The sequence below is a fragment of the Neltuma alba genome, unplaced genomic scaffold (genome assembly GCF_004799145.2).
Source record: "Neltuma alba isolate B1F8T4 unplaced genomic scaffold, ASM479914v2 tig00012318_pilon, whole genome shotgun sequence".
Taxonomy (NCBI): domain Eukaryota; kingdom Viridiplantae; phylum Streptophyta; class Magnoliopsida; order Fabales; family Fabaceae; genus Neltuma; species Neltuma alba.
In genome coordinates, this window is record NW_021636829.1 from 153,088 (window position 1) to 167,371 (window position 14,284).

Consider the following 14,284-nt stretch of genomic DNA (forward strand, 5'->3'; position numbering starts at 1 on the left):
TTATTTTTATCTTTGTTTATCAAAATCAAGTGAGTGGATAAACTATATGTAAGGAAACTGGCAAATAGATGATAGGGGTAAAAATAAAAAAATAATACTAAAAAATTTAAATAAATTATTAATTTATCTTTTAATCAAGAATTATCATCTCTAAAAGAATTCTCTTATATATAGAATCGGATGGCGTAATTCGAATTATATTTGGCATTAAATCCCATGTTTTTTTTAATATAATACATTAAAGGCAAGCACGGGCACACACAAATATATTATTGTCAGATTTGAATTTGAAACTCCATCGACAATCCTTGGGACAACTAGCTATTAACAATAAATAGTATGTTTAATAGAAAATTTTAATCAAAAGCTTATAATATTAAAAAGAAAAAGTGGATGATATGAATGTGCCCCATGTCGTGAAGGTAGGATCATTTAGGCTTGTGGTACCAAAAGGAGGGAATCACGCTTCATAAGACAAGCAAGGCAGGCAAGAAGTATGCATTAAGATTTGTAATCCTAACATTGCACCACGTGGCATGTCTCAATTGGTGAGAGGTTTTAAAGATTCACAGTGGCAAGTCAAATCAGCTGTGAATGTGCGGCCCACAAGGTGAGCAGGCAATCAACCGACCATTACTTTTTTTAAATTCTTTGTCGATAATAACGCAGGACTTCGCCTCTCCTTGGAAATGACATATTAAGCGCTTTAGTTTAGGATTCTTTGAATAAAGAATTTTTTTTGGCCAACAACAAATAAATAAATAAATTATAGTCACTATTTCAGTTTAATTCATCCTACGCATCAAACAAATTGTTATTTGGTTCTTCCCTTTTAAGTTTAATATGCATGATCATTTACTTTTTCATGTCTACCAATTATCAAGATAAATATAAGTATCAATATTTTTTATAAAAAGTCAAATTTATTCAAATACGAGATAAAAAAATCATATTAAAAGACTGATCGTCACATTTAGTTAATTTGAATTGAGTTCAAATAAACCAAAGGATAAGGTCGACCAAACTTCCAAAAACAAAAAAATAGAACACATTATTAGCAAAAATAATCGAAAACATTAACTAACGACAACATTAAAAAAAAAAATAACAACAATTATAGTACGAAACTCGTATTAAACCAACTGAATTATAGTTCCCAATTCTTATTAAACCAACAATTATAACTAACTGAATTATAGTTCCCAATTCTTGCTGACAAATCTGAGTCAACCCAAAGCTTAAGACTCTTATTAAACCAACCAATTCTTTGAAACTCTGTCGTACGAGGGAACTCGCACACTTGCTTCTATGAGATCACGCCACTGCAAGGCATTGAGGCACCCCAATGTTTCACAATGCCTGTACTCTTAACGGCGTTGAAAAAAAACTCCGGTACAACACACCAAAAAATTTTAATTGCTACAAAGATGAATGTGGAATTTGCGTAATGCTAATGATAGGTTTTGGTCAATATAAACATACACAGCTACAATGTTCACAAAACTAAAAGTCTATTTAGAATAATTTATAAATAGCTTTTTAGTTGTAATTTACAAAATACAAGATAATTATACGAGAAAAATTTTATCTCGATTTTATGTGTAATGTGCTCATAAGTATTTTTAAGCTTCTTTTTCAACTCTAAATAAATGATTTGTCTCGGATTTTGTGCACGCATGTGCAAAAGTTTCCGAGGGCATACTTGAAAGTCTTATGAAGTGTTTCTTCGGTTTTATTTTTAAAGCACTTCTAATATATTTTATATAGATAAAAAAAACTTTAAAATACATTAACTCTCTATTACAATATAACAATTTTTTAATTTTACCTATATTTAATATATACACTTTTTAAAAAAAAAACTACCTACACCATAATAAAAGAAGGACAAAATAGTACATTCATACTGAAAATTTAATAAAATAACTTATAAATAGGGAAAAAAAAACCTTGTCTCTCTACTTTATAAATAGGACTTGAGGAGTAACTAGCAGGCCACACGCGTCAAATCACAAAGTTGGACCCTGCCTATGACAACAACTAATATACTCTAGAGGACGAGAGACTACAAGAAGGAAAGAGGGAGTTAACCCAGCAAATATACCACATGTCCAATTCCTCAACCCACGTATACATTCTCACAACATTTTTCACCAATTGAGTTTTTTTTTTGGTAGAAAAGGAGAGCTAAGGCCCTATAATACCCTTAAAGATTAAATATTGAGGAACTGATTCCCATAAAATTATGGTTCACTGAGGACGAGAAATGATTTGGACACATGTCTAACAAGCAAGATTTTCAGTTTCTTAATCCTTCTTCGGCTTGAGCATGAGCAACACTATTATATATTTGGATGTGTAATACTTTCTCTTGTCTTTATTATAAGGTATCAACTAACAAGTATTTCCGGTCAAAAAAAAAAAACTAACAAGTATTCTGTGTCTTTTTTATAAGGCATTTGCTTGGTTTTAAAGAGTATTAGATATTTTTTGCCATATATGCCCATATTTAATAAGGGTAGTGTGAGAATAAAAATTAATATGATGTTAGAGTTTAGCATAATTAATAAGGGCAATATTGAAGATCATTTAAATTTTATGACAAATTTAATGCTGTTAACTATTTTTATTAGTTTGCATGAATTAGTTAGAAACAACTTATAATAAGAACCAAAAGGAGTATGATGCAAATGCATCTCCTAGTCAAATTGCATCATGTGTTGAGTTTTGATAAATACTACCTCGGGTTCTTAATATAGAAATTAGAAAACTAATTTAGAGAGACTGAAAAAATTAATTAGATTGGTTACTTGTAACAACAAATGTATATTGATTTTTATAAATTATCATACTTAATTATGTATATTGAAATTACCTGTTGATGAAAACCCTTTACAATTAATAAAGATATTTTGAAAAAATATATATAAATTTGGAAAGAAAAATTAATTAAGGTTTTATATTTAGAATCAAATCTAACTCTCAATCAACTTTTATATTTAAAAAGTTGCCAGTATTGTTGAGGCATAACTGCTGTCAACAAATGCATCAATTCTTTTGTGTTAGATTTAAGAATGACCTCCTAAAACCTAGATCCCTGGCCAAATTTTAGACCGTTGTAAATAGCCCGTTTCTGTGCTTCAGCAAGTTCCTATAATTTTATTGAAACCAGCAATTCAATATTCACAGTGATCTCTCAAAACTCCTCCACAACCAACCTTGCGGTTAGTAGTTATCTTAGCTCCATCAAAATTAATTTTTTATCCAATTAATTGCTGGTGGTGTGCAACCAGATAAGTGTATAGGCCGAAGTATTCTCTTCAGTATTATATGAAACATAATACTTAAAACTTATTTTCGGATAATTAAATTTCTTCTTTAAAACCAAACAGTAATTCTCCCATTGAGATATGATTATATGAAACATCAAGTGAAACCTTGAGATTGAAAAATTCTGTCTTTGGATTTTTTTTTATACAGTTAAAGTTTAGGTGAATTGAGTCCAAGAGGCTCATTAGGATCAAAACATGCCTCTAGGCTAAAAACGCATTTACAAAGATATTTGGAGATCATCTATCAATAAGATTCTCATATCAACAGCAGGATTCTAACTTATGATCTTACTAACTAAACCAACTCTTATGGATTGAAAACTACTTGCACAATATTCTGAAGTGCTTATCTCTAATCATGACTAGTTTATGATCCTAAAGTAGAGTGTGACAATTATAAATGTAAAGTTCATTAGGAAATTGTCGGTAAGTTGTTTAGTTGGCAGGATTAATTTTTCTAATATAAATTATCAATAAATTTTTAGAAGGGTAGCTGTGAATTTGCCAAGTAGCTGTCGATAAAATTATGAATTCTTAACTACTACTATTAGAATTCATACTCTAACAAATTTACAACTATCCTTTTAAAATTCATAAGTTATATATGTATATATAAATATATATATATATATATATATATATATATAACAAAAGAAGCTTTTGTTTGATGAGTAAACAATTCTATTGGCAAACACCCTTTTTAATTTATAGAGAACTGCTCTATTCTGGACCTTGAAATTGATAAGCAACAATGTTATTGGGAAAATCAAAGATAAAAACTCTCAAATATATAAAATCCTTAAATTTATATAATTCTTATTAGAGACCCAGTTCTAAATGAGAATTATGAAATGTTAGTTAAAAGATGAAAATGACCTTATGCTTCTCATATCTTCTTCTATGTCTGCAGAACCCAAAGCCACCTTCTCATATCTATAATGAGTGTTTCAACTCTTTCCTTCTCTATCTTCTTCTACATCATGTAATGTTGCTACCATCATAGTAAGGAGTCTGAAGATATAACATTACCATGGGAAATTATAACAATGGTATGGCAAATAAACAAAAATTAGTATTGCTTCGACATCAATCATTTTTTGTAATATTCAGTGACAAGTGCACATTAAAATGATATGTCAACTTAATATTCTTTTGTCACCAAAGATATTACTTAAAAACTACCTCCGTTATAGTTAGGTATTCACTTAATGGTTTGTTCACTTAATGTTCTCTTTAAATCACTACACATACTTTTATGACTTAAACCACCTCCTTCGTAAGTTAAGAATGCACCATTGTTATCAACACTCATTGGAATGGCATGAATGCTTGCTAGCATGTGGTTAAACTATGATGATAGTGATATGATTGCTCCTTGCATTTGTTGTCATGGCCTTGCATGTTGAGGTTGCCTATTTATAAGAAGATTAGTTCTTCTATGGTAGCTAGTGTTGAAATGCTTTAATGATAATGCATGTTGATGTTATAGTTGATTATTCTTGCTACTGGAATTTCATTAAAATCTGACCCTCCCAAAATAATCCAACATTTTAAGGCTTGAATCATCCAAAGGAAGCTACATATTCAAGGGTGATCATGGTGTTAAACCATAAAAATCATTTGACTTTTGGTTATGTATATTTACGAATGTTGTGATGTTGTAACTCTAAGTAGATTGTCAACTTAGAGCTGCATTTTGATTAAGTTCTCGGATGAGTTGTTTCACAAAATTTGGCATGCTTAAAGATCATGTCTTGAGCTTCAATAAAAATGGATAACTGTATGATTTTTGGTGAATTTTCAAAGTTAAGATTTCAAATCTGGAAAACAGACTTTTACCAAAGTAATAGTGGTAACTTCCTTAAAACTCTGGCACTTTCTCAAAAGGAATTAGTTCACAAGATTATATTTTCTTAAAAGAGTTTTCCACGGAATGTTGAACCACTCCATTTTGATTTTTTTTTTTAAGAATTAGTGACAAATTTTTGAAGTTGGAACAGAAATTTCAAACTTATGGCATAAACAGTAAATTTCTGAATAGTAATGTCCTAAATGAGATTTTTGAGCTCAAGACCATCTAATGTGGTCTAAAATAGTTCTAAGTGAACTCTAAGTCATTCTAGAAGCAAGGTGTAACACCGTTAGTTTTTTTTGAATCAATGACTATTAATTTTGATTGATAATGTGTTAGATAATTCAAACTTATGGGTTGATCGATCATGTGATTGATCATTGATAACATTGGTTGAGTATAAGATGTTGCAGCAAATTATCAATCATTTAATCGATAATTTATTAATTGATAAACTGTCAAGAAAAGTTATAAACTACTACGAATATAACATAACGTTTATCGATCACTTGATCGATCAAGAGGTAATCGATGAAAACTCAAATAACTAGTAAAGTTTCCTTAATTTATTTACTGTGTTGAATAGCTCTTGTAATATCCATCAACTTTATCGATCATTATTTTGTCAATAACTTATTCAAACTTTATGTGTCAAAACATTTCTGGTTAATTGATAATGTGTTCCATTAAAGTATTCTGCATTATTTTGCAAAACAAGATTTTTCACAGTCCATAATCGATTAATTGATCAATCATCCTTTTATTGATAATATGATCAATCATCATGGTCTCTGCATCATCTTTTCATATCACGTGTTCGATCAAAGCCTTACTCTAGTATTTTTGTAAAAACGAACTTTTCACAGTCATTTATCGATTACTTAATCAATCAATTATTAATCGATTATTTAATCGATCATCAACTCATCTTTGTGCATCACTGTCAACGTATTCTTTGAACCACTTTTCAATCACTTATTCGATCAACCCTTTTTCAAAGAAGTGTTTGATCATCATAGTTTGAAAATGGTATTCACTCTAGGTTAGCTTAATCGATAATATGATTAATCAAATGATTTTCGATCTTCTATTCGATCAATGCATTATTCCATCACTCAAATAGTTCTCATGATGATTCTTCATGAACCATATGTTCATTATATCTTTAAGCTTTTCTCAGCCTTTTTAACATACAATTCTCTTGTTAAAGATACAAAGGCATGCAAATTTGGAAGAAATTAGCCTTGCACAAAATACAGAAGTATTTCACTTGCTAAGAACACTATGTCTGTATTTCATTATTTATTGATCACTTATCCTATCATTGTTTGATCCATAAATTACTCAATATATGTATACATCTGTTAAGTCTATTTCTCTTGTCATTAATTGATATGATTGATCAAAGGATTATTGATCAAGACATTGATAAAGTAAGTTCAGTTTACTTTTTAGTATCTGATGATTGATTCCATGTTTTTTCCAACTATTGTATCAATGTCAAGAATCATCACTTTGTCTGTTACTCATTCCTATTTCCTTGAAGAAGAAAACTTACTTGTGGCCAAGAGACTTCTGCAGATTACGAAGTGCAATGGTTATTTTATAGCATTTAACCTACTGTGTTAGAAGCATTAATGGCGAACTACTGTTGTAACTGCCGAACACACACAAGAGATTTTCCAATGGCTAGAAGCTCTTCAGTCTGATAGATAATTGAAATACTCCAACTATAAAAGGCACGAAGAGCATTAAATAAAGTATTGAATACATAAGCTACCATCTGCTGAAAATCTACTGTTGTATTCAATACTCTGTTTTACCAAACTTCAGTGTTTATCATTCATATACTCTACGAGAGAGTTTGATATATCTTTCTTTACTTAATTCTAAGTAAGAGTGTGGACTCTTAAGGGGATTGCAACCTTACGAGTAGTAAGGGGGTAATTGACAGATTCGATTACTATACTAAGGCACCAAGAGCTCATTTAATCCTGGGGATATAGTGGAAATCTCAGAGACGCTCTAAGGACTGGATGTAAGTCAAGTGGTTAAGACTGAACCACTATAAACACTGTGTCTTCATTCTTCAGTGAAACCTTCCAAACTCATCTCCTCTGTTTTATATGTTCAATTATTTTATTTAGTTAAATTTTTATGCATCATCAAATTCACCCCTTCTTGGGTAAAGCTGCCACTAAGATAACAGAGGTTATTAAAATAATCACTATTAAAAATGTTTATAACTGCATGAATTTCCTTTACAACCTCTCTACAATTTATATACCCAAACCAACCAGCAGAGCAAAAGAATATGCAGAACCATTTCAAGATGTTTATCCTAACATGAACATCCAATTCTTATTCATTCATCTAATACATCAACAAATACTCAACTAGTTAATAATCAAACAATGAACTAAAATGTGATGAATGACTTAACTATTTCACATTTTCAAAATTCTCTAGCAATGTTGTTGATAAAGTATCCCTCATCAAGTTGATTTCCTCCATGTCATATGGCATACTATCTTGGAATACTTGTAAATTAAAAATAACATAGTCATTAGTCAACTTGATCAAAAATGTGAAAAGAATTGAAGAATTGCATGTAATGTAACCTATATTTACCTTATTTAATTTCTCAGTCACCCTTTTCTCAATGATATCATTCATTTAGCGGATGACATAATATCCATATTTAATACTCCCAAGTTGACAACAGTACTAACAAAATGAAATATAAAATTGAATATCTGACTTTGATTATCTAAAAAGGTTTATAAGCATATATTTAGCTGAAAATAATATACTTGTAGGAGAATCCATGTTGATGGTTGCCTATTTTGCTGCTTGGCCACAATATTGAAACTATAAAAAGCTCTATTAGCATTAAAAAAAAATGATATTAGAGCACACTTTTATAAACTTTACATGTAATAAATATATAAACATAAACTAATGTGTCAATGGCATCTTTGGTTTCTTCTTGTAGACCTCCATGGAGGGAATCAAACCAGTAGACTTTGTTATGAAAAGGGACACAAACAATTAGGATCTAATGATAACTACAAAATACAAACCATGTTAATTATAATCCTATATATGTAACTTGTGTATCTTAAATACAATAATACACTTACCCTTTCATGTAAGGTGTAAAATATATTTTCTTTTTTATCTGAGTCATTATAGTCATCATGTAGATCGATCTCGCTTTCACAGTATTGACTACTTTCTACACCTTTTGAGGACACATAAAGCCATATATGCCCTTAAGTCCTCCCTGCCGATAGACTTGAGTAAAGCACCTGTTAAAAAAAATTGAAACATATATAAGTATAACATGAAATGAAAAAATGATATTGTAACTTACAAAATAGCCAGCTGCATGAAGACTATATCTAACTCCTCAAAGTTGAGGAACTAAACGAGGTCCTTCTTATCAATGGTTAAGTCGTATGTTACATCTGAACCGACAATCCCCAACGGTATGTTAAAAGTAGGGGCTTCTCTATGTCTTCCACCATGGAATGAAGAAGCACCAACTTCCATATATAATCCCAATATGATTTGGAAGAGGCTAGAGGACAGGATCTGCACTTTATGTCGCCTTCTTCGTTGGTGCTAGCTTTCCAACAAGTCTCTTTAGCCACAAAGTGAAATTTCCTTTAGCCTGAGTTAATAGTCAAACCTTATCAGTAGGGTTGGCCATTGGTGTACCACCTTGACTACTACGGATCCTATCCACTGTCACCCTCACCTAATCCTTGAGAACTCTCTTGCTGTGGATCGTTGTGCCCAAGAATGCTTGACCATTAATGACATGAAAAGCTGAATCTTCAAAGTCCCTTGGGCAAGGTTAAGGGTAGGGTTAGGGTCAGACATTGTCAGTTGTTGTGCTTGATTATTACTGCACTTCCCACTTTTCATCATAGGTGAATCCTGAAACATAGAAAGAAATTACTTAAGGCATATTACATAAGTTCAAATGGATGAAATGAACCTTTAGAAGGTTTGAAAAGATGTGCAATTCTTACTTGTAAAGGTTTAGACACTTGGGGTATATGGAATCTGGTCATTCCCATCATTATCATAGCCTATGCAAACTTGGCATCAAACTTCTCACGTATCTTTTGCATCTCTATCTTGTGTTCTTGCTAAGTTGAGCTTGAACTTTCTCTTTTCTTCTTATAATCGTTGGTCAAGCTCTTCTTTAGATACCATGTTAGTAGAGGATGATCTGGTGCTTCTTCATGAACTAGGTGTTAGGATTATAGTTTTGATGATAACAAAGTCAGATAATTTGGGTTAAGTATTTTGATCGATCAATCGTTTATCGCTAAGATTACAGATAATTGTTCAAGTGTAAATCAGGTTTATAGTAGGTATTTTAATCAAAGAACTATTCGATAAGTAGTTAATCGATAAAATGATCGATTATCGCTAACGTGGAATTCACACAAGATTATGGTTAATTATCGATCAACTGATCGATAATATCAGTTAAACAATCGAGTTACTGATAAAGAGAACCAAATCTGAAGTGTATTTATCGATCACATGATCGATAAATCAGTTATCAATAACGACTTCGATAAAAGGTAACACAATCTACTTATTCTGCACATTAATTCTGTTACCAATTTATCGATCATATTCTCGATCATTTGCTTTTCGATCACATGTTCGAACATTATGCTCTAACTTTTTGAATGCAGGTAATCATCTTTACTGATGGATCGATAACCTTATTGATCATAAAATTATCGATAATGTGATCGATAATCAATGTCTTTATCTACTCTTATTTAGTTTTCCTGCAACCAAATTATCGATAACATTATCGATAATTTAACTTGTTTGCATAAATATCTTTTCACATAACATGATCGATAAAGAGTCTAAGGATTACTATATTCGCATTAACTTATGTTGAACTATTTTCGATCACCTAATCGATCAGTGGCTTTTCGATAATATGATCGATCATTCAATTCCCTGAAACTCATGTTTTCACAAAACGTGATCGATAATCAGTTTCTTTACCTTACAGGATTAAATTTCTTTTCTCACTTTATTCGATCACTTGCTCGAATATTCATTGATCGATCACCTGTTCGATCACTTCAGATAGTCTGTGTCTTTCACTGAATATATTCATACTCATGGTTTATCGATAACATTATCCATCATACATTTATCGATAAGTTGTTCGATCATCAATGACTGAAGTTTCATTTCAATAACATTTGAATTATTGATAATCTGTTCAATCAAACAAGTGTTCGATCACTTGTTCGATCATGGAACGATTTCCGTTCACTATGATAATTCTTAAAGTCAATGATCCAACACTTGATCGATAATATTGTTGAACTAATTCGAAAAGTCTTCATTCTGTTTATCGATAACATGATCTATCAACAAGTAATCGATCATGTCTTCGATCAAACATATCCAGAATGTCTTTCTGCTCTTCTTACAGATAAATCATTTCGTCCCAAATCTTTGAGTAATAAATTTGTTTTCTCTTCTTAGTTCATGAATAAAGTATTCACCGCAAGACTCTTATTTGTTTAAAGCTTAAAATATGCAGATTAATGAAAAAGAATACAACGGCTCTTCAACGGGATTACGTAGACTGCAACCTACAGTGTCAGAAGCTCAGACGCATTAATGGCGGAACCGTTGAAACCAGCGAAACACGCAAACGGAGTCACAACGGCTAGAAGCTCTTCCGTCTAACGGCTACTTAACGATATCAACTATAAAAGGCGCGAAGAAGCAAGCATAATGAAGATTGAATACCGGAACTACCACCTGCGATTATTAAGTCTAGCATTCAATACTCTGTTTTTTCACGTTACTACCGAGCATCAGTGTTCATCATTAAATTCACTCTGTAAGAGAGCCAATTACTACTCTTATTAAATACTTGAGTGATACTCAAGAGTGTGGACTCTTGAGAGGGCTTGTATCCTTACGGGAGTAAGGGGGAGTGATTGAGCGATTCAATTACTGTACCGAGGCACCAAGAGCCCTGTCGATCTTGGAAGATAGTGAAATACTCAGAGGTGTTCTGGGGACTGGAAGTAGGTCAAGTGGTTAAGACCGAACCAGTATAAATCTTGTGTCTTCCCTCTGTGGTGAAATTTCTCCTGACTCTGACTCTCTGTTTTTATTCAATACTGTCACGCATTTAATTTAAAATTTTTGTAACTCACCCAATTCACCCCCCTCTTGGGTGAGATTGTTTCTAACATTTGGTATCAGAGCAGGTCTTCACTAAGGATTTAACAGTCTGAAGAGAGATCTAATGGCAGGATTTGGAGATAGCGTGCTACCCGAAGGATGTTCAACATCTAAACCGCCAGGCTTAGTGGAGAAAATTATACCTTCTGGAAAATGAGGATGAAAATCTTCATCAAGGCCACAGAGTATGGTTTGTGGGACGTAATAGAACACGGCAACTATGTCCCAATGAACACAATAGATGGGCAGCAAGTACGCAAGAGTTCCAGGAAGTTTGATGAGGAAGATAAGAAGCTGGTGACCTAAATGACAAAGCTATCAACATACTCACGTGTGCACTTAGTCAGAGGGAATACTTCAGAGTCTCAAGTCTGGAAACCGCGAAGGAAATGTGGGAGGCTCTGGAGATAGCTCATGAAGGAACCACCGGTGTAAAACAGAGCAGAATCAACACTCTCACCACCGAATTCGAATTGTTCAGAATGAAGGAAGGAGAGAGTATCCGAGACATGAAAGTCAGATTCTCACATCTCATAAACCACCTCACTGCACTTGGGAAGAAATATAGTCAAGAAGATCAAGTGAGGAAAATACTGAGCGGTCTCACAAAAGAATGGGAACCGAAAGTAACAGCTATTGAAGAAACCAAAGGAGAATCCATTGGTTCTGTTGCAGCGCTGTTCGGGAGCCTCGCTAAATATGAGAGCAAGCAAAAATACAAAAAGGAGATGAATGAGAAGAACCGGAAAAGCATCGCTCTTAAACTCAAGAGAGCGAAGATGATAATGAAGATGATCTTGAGGATGATGAAATGGGCCTTATAGTCAGAAGGTTCAAGAAATTCTACAAAACAGAACCGGAAAGAAGTTCCACCAGCCGAAACGCAGAATTTCTTCATATCTGAACGAACCAAGGATCCAATCATTTGCTTCGAATGTAAGAAGCCAGGACATATCAAGGCGGAATGTCCCCAACTCTCCAGAACGAAGGACAAAGAAAAAGAAGAAAGAGAAAGAAAGATAGGATAGATAGATTCAGAAAGAAGGAAAGCCTTCGTCACATCAATCTGGGGAGGGAGGGGGGAGACAGTGCCATTAGGTGAAGAAAGAAGGAAGGAGGATAAGAGAAAACCGCTCCAGAACATCTTGTCTAGTGGCCCAAGAAAACGAGAATCAGAGAAACAGACGAGGTATGTCTCAAGGATCCAGAACAAATAAATGGTATATAGAAAGCGGATGTCCGACACATGACGGGTGACACTGAGAAGTTTACATCACTCAAACCAAAAGACGGAGGAAAAGTAAGCTTCGGAGGAAACCAATCGAGGAAAAATTGATGGAATTGGAGAAAATCGGAGAGTCGTAAAAGTAGCATAGGCATGAAGGTCGAAACGTTGTACTACGTGGAAGGTCTATGTCATAATCTCCTCAGTGTCAGTCAGAGTGCGGACAAAAACAACTGGGTGATCTTTGATTCTGAAGAATGCTTAATCATAAGCAAAGATGACCTACCCTTGAAGAAAGAAGAATTGAATACAAAGCTGAGAGCTCCGAGGGACGGTAACTGTTATACACTTCAAATTGATTCTAAAACATCTGAAAACTGTTTTATTAGTAAAAAGGAGGAAAGTTGGATTTGGCACAAACGACTTGCACATGTCAACATGAATCAACTTTCAAAATTAATAAAAAGGGATCTAGTTGTTGGTTTACCAAAAATCCAGTATGAACGTAATGATATCTGTGATGCATGTCAAAAAGGAAAACAAACAAAGTCTTCGTTTAAATCAAAGAAGACAGTTTCAACTGAAAGACCACTCCAAATGATTCACATGGACTTGGTCGGTCCATCAAGAGTAAAAAGCTTGGAGGAAATCTTTATACTCTTGTAATAGTTGATGACTATTCGAGGTTTACCTGGACTTTGTTTCTTTCCTCTAAAGATGAAACATTTAATGCTTTCATTGTTTTTGCCAAAAAGGTTCAAAATGAGAAAGGTATATCTATTGTGTCAATCAGGTCTGATCACGGAGGAGAATTTGAAAACAACGAATTTGCAGACTATTGTGAGGAACATGGAATTGACCACAACTTTTCTGCACCAAGGACTCCAACAGAACGGAGTAGTTGAACGAAAGAATAGAGTACTCACGGAGGAGATGGCTAGAGCAATGCTAAATGAGAAAGGGGTCTCACAAGTATTCTGGGCAGAAGCAATGAGCACAGCTTGCTATATATCTAATAGAGCCTACATCAGAACACTGCTCGGAAAGACGCCATATGAATTGTACAAGGGGAGAAAACCCAATCTGACACATCTAAGGATCTTTGGGAGCAGATGCTATATCCACAACAACAACAAAGAAAACTTGGGTAAATTCGATCCTAAAGCTGATGAGGGTTGTTTTCTTGGCTACTCTAATCGTAGTAAAGCATACAGAATTTTCAATAAACGAACTTTTACAATAGAAGAATCAATTCATGTAGTGTTTGCTGAAACTGAAGCAATTTCGAAACCTGTAGATGATGATGCTGAAATCGTTCAAAATTTTCAAAAAATGGATTTGAACAAAAATTCGAACAAAATATTTTCAGAAACCGTTTCAGAAAACAGGGATGATTTAAACGATCCCTCTTTACAAGAAAATCTAGAGCAGCCAAAGGCATGGAGACATAACCGAGATCATCCTCTGGAACAAGTCATTGGTAAAGTCAATGAAGGGGTCAAAACCCGGAGACAAATAGTCAATGAAGTTCTTTTTTCTGCATTCATATCTCACATTGAACCCTCTAGTATTGACGAAGCACTATCAGATGAATTCTGGATAGTTGCAATGCAGGAAGAG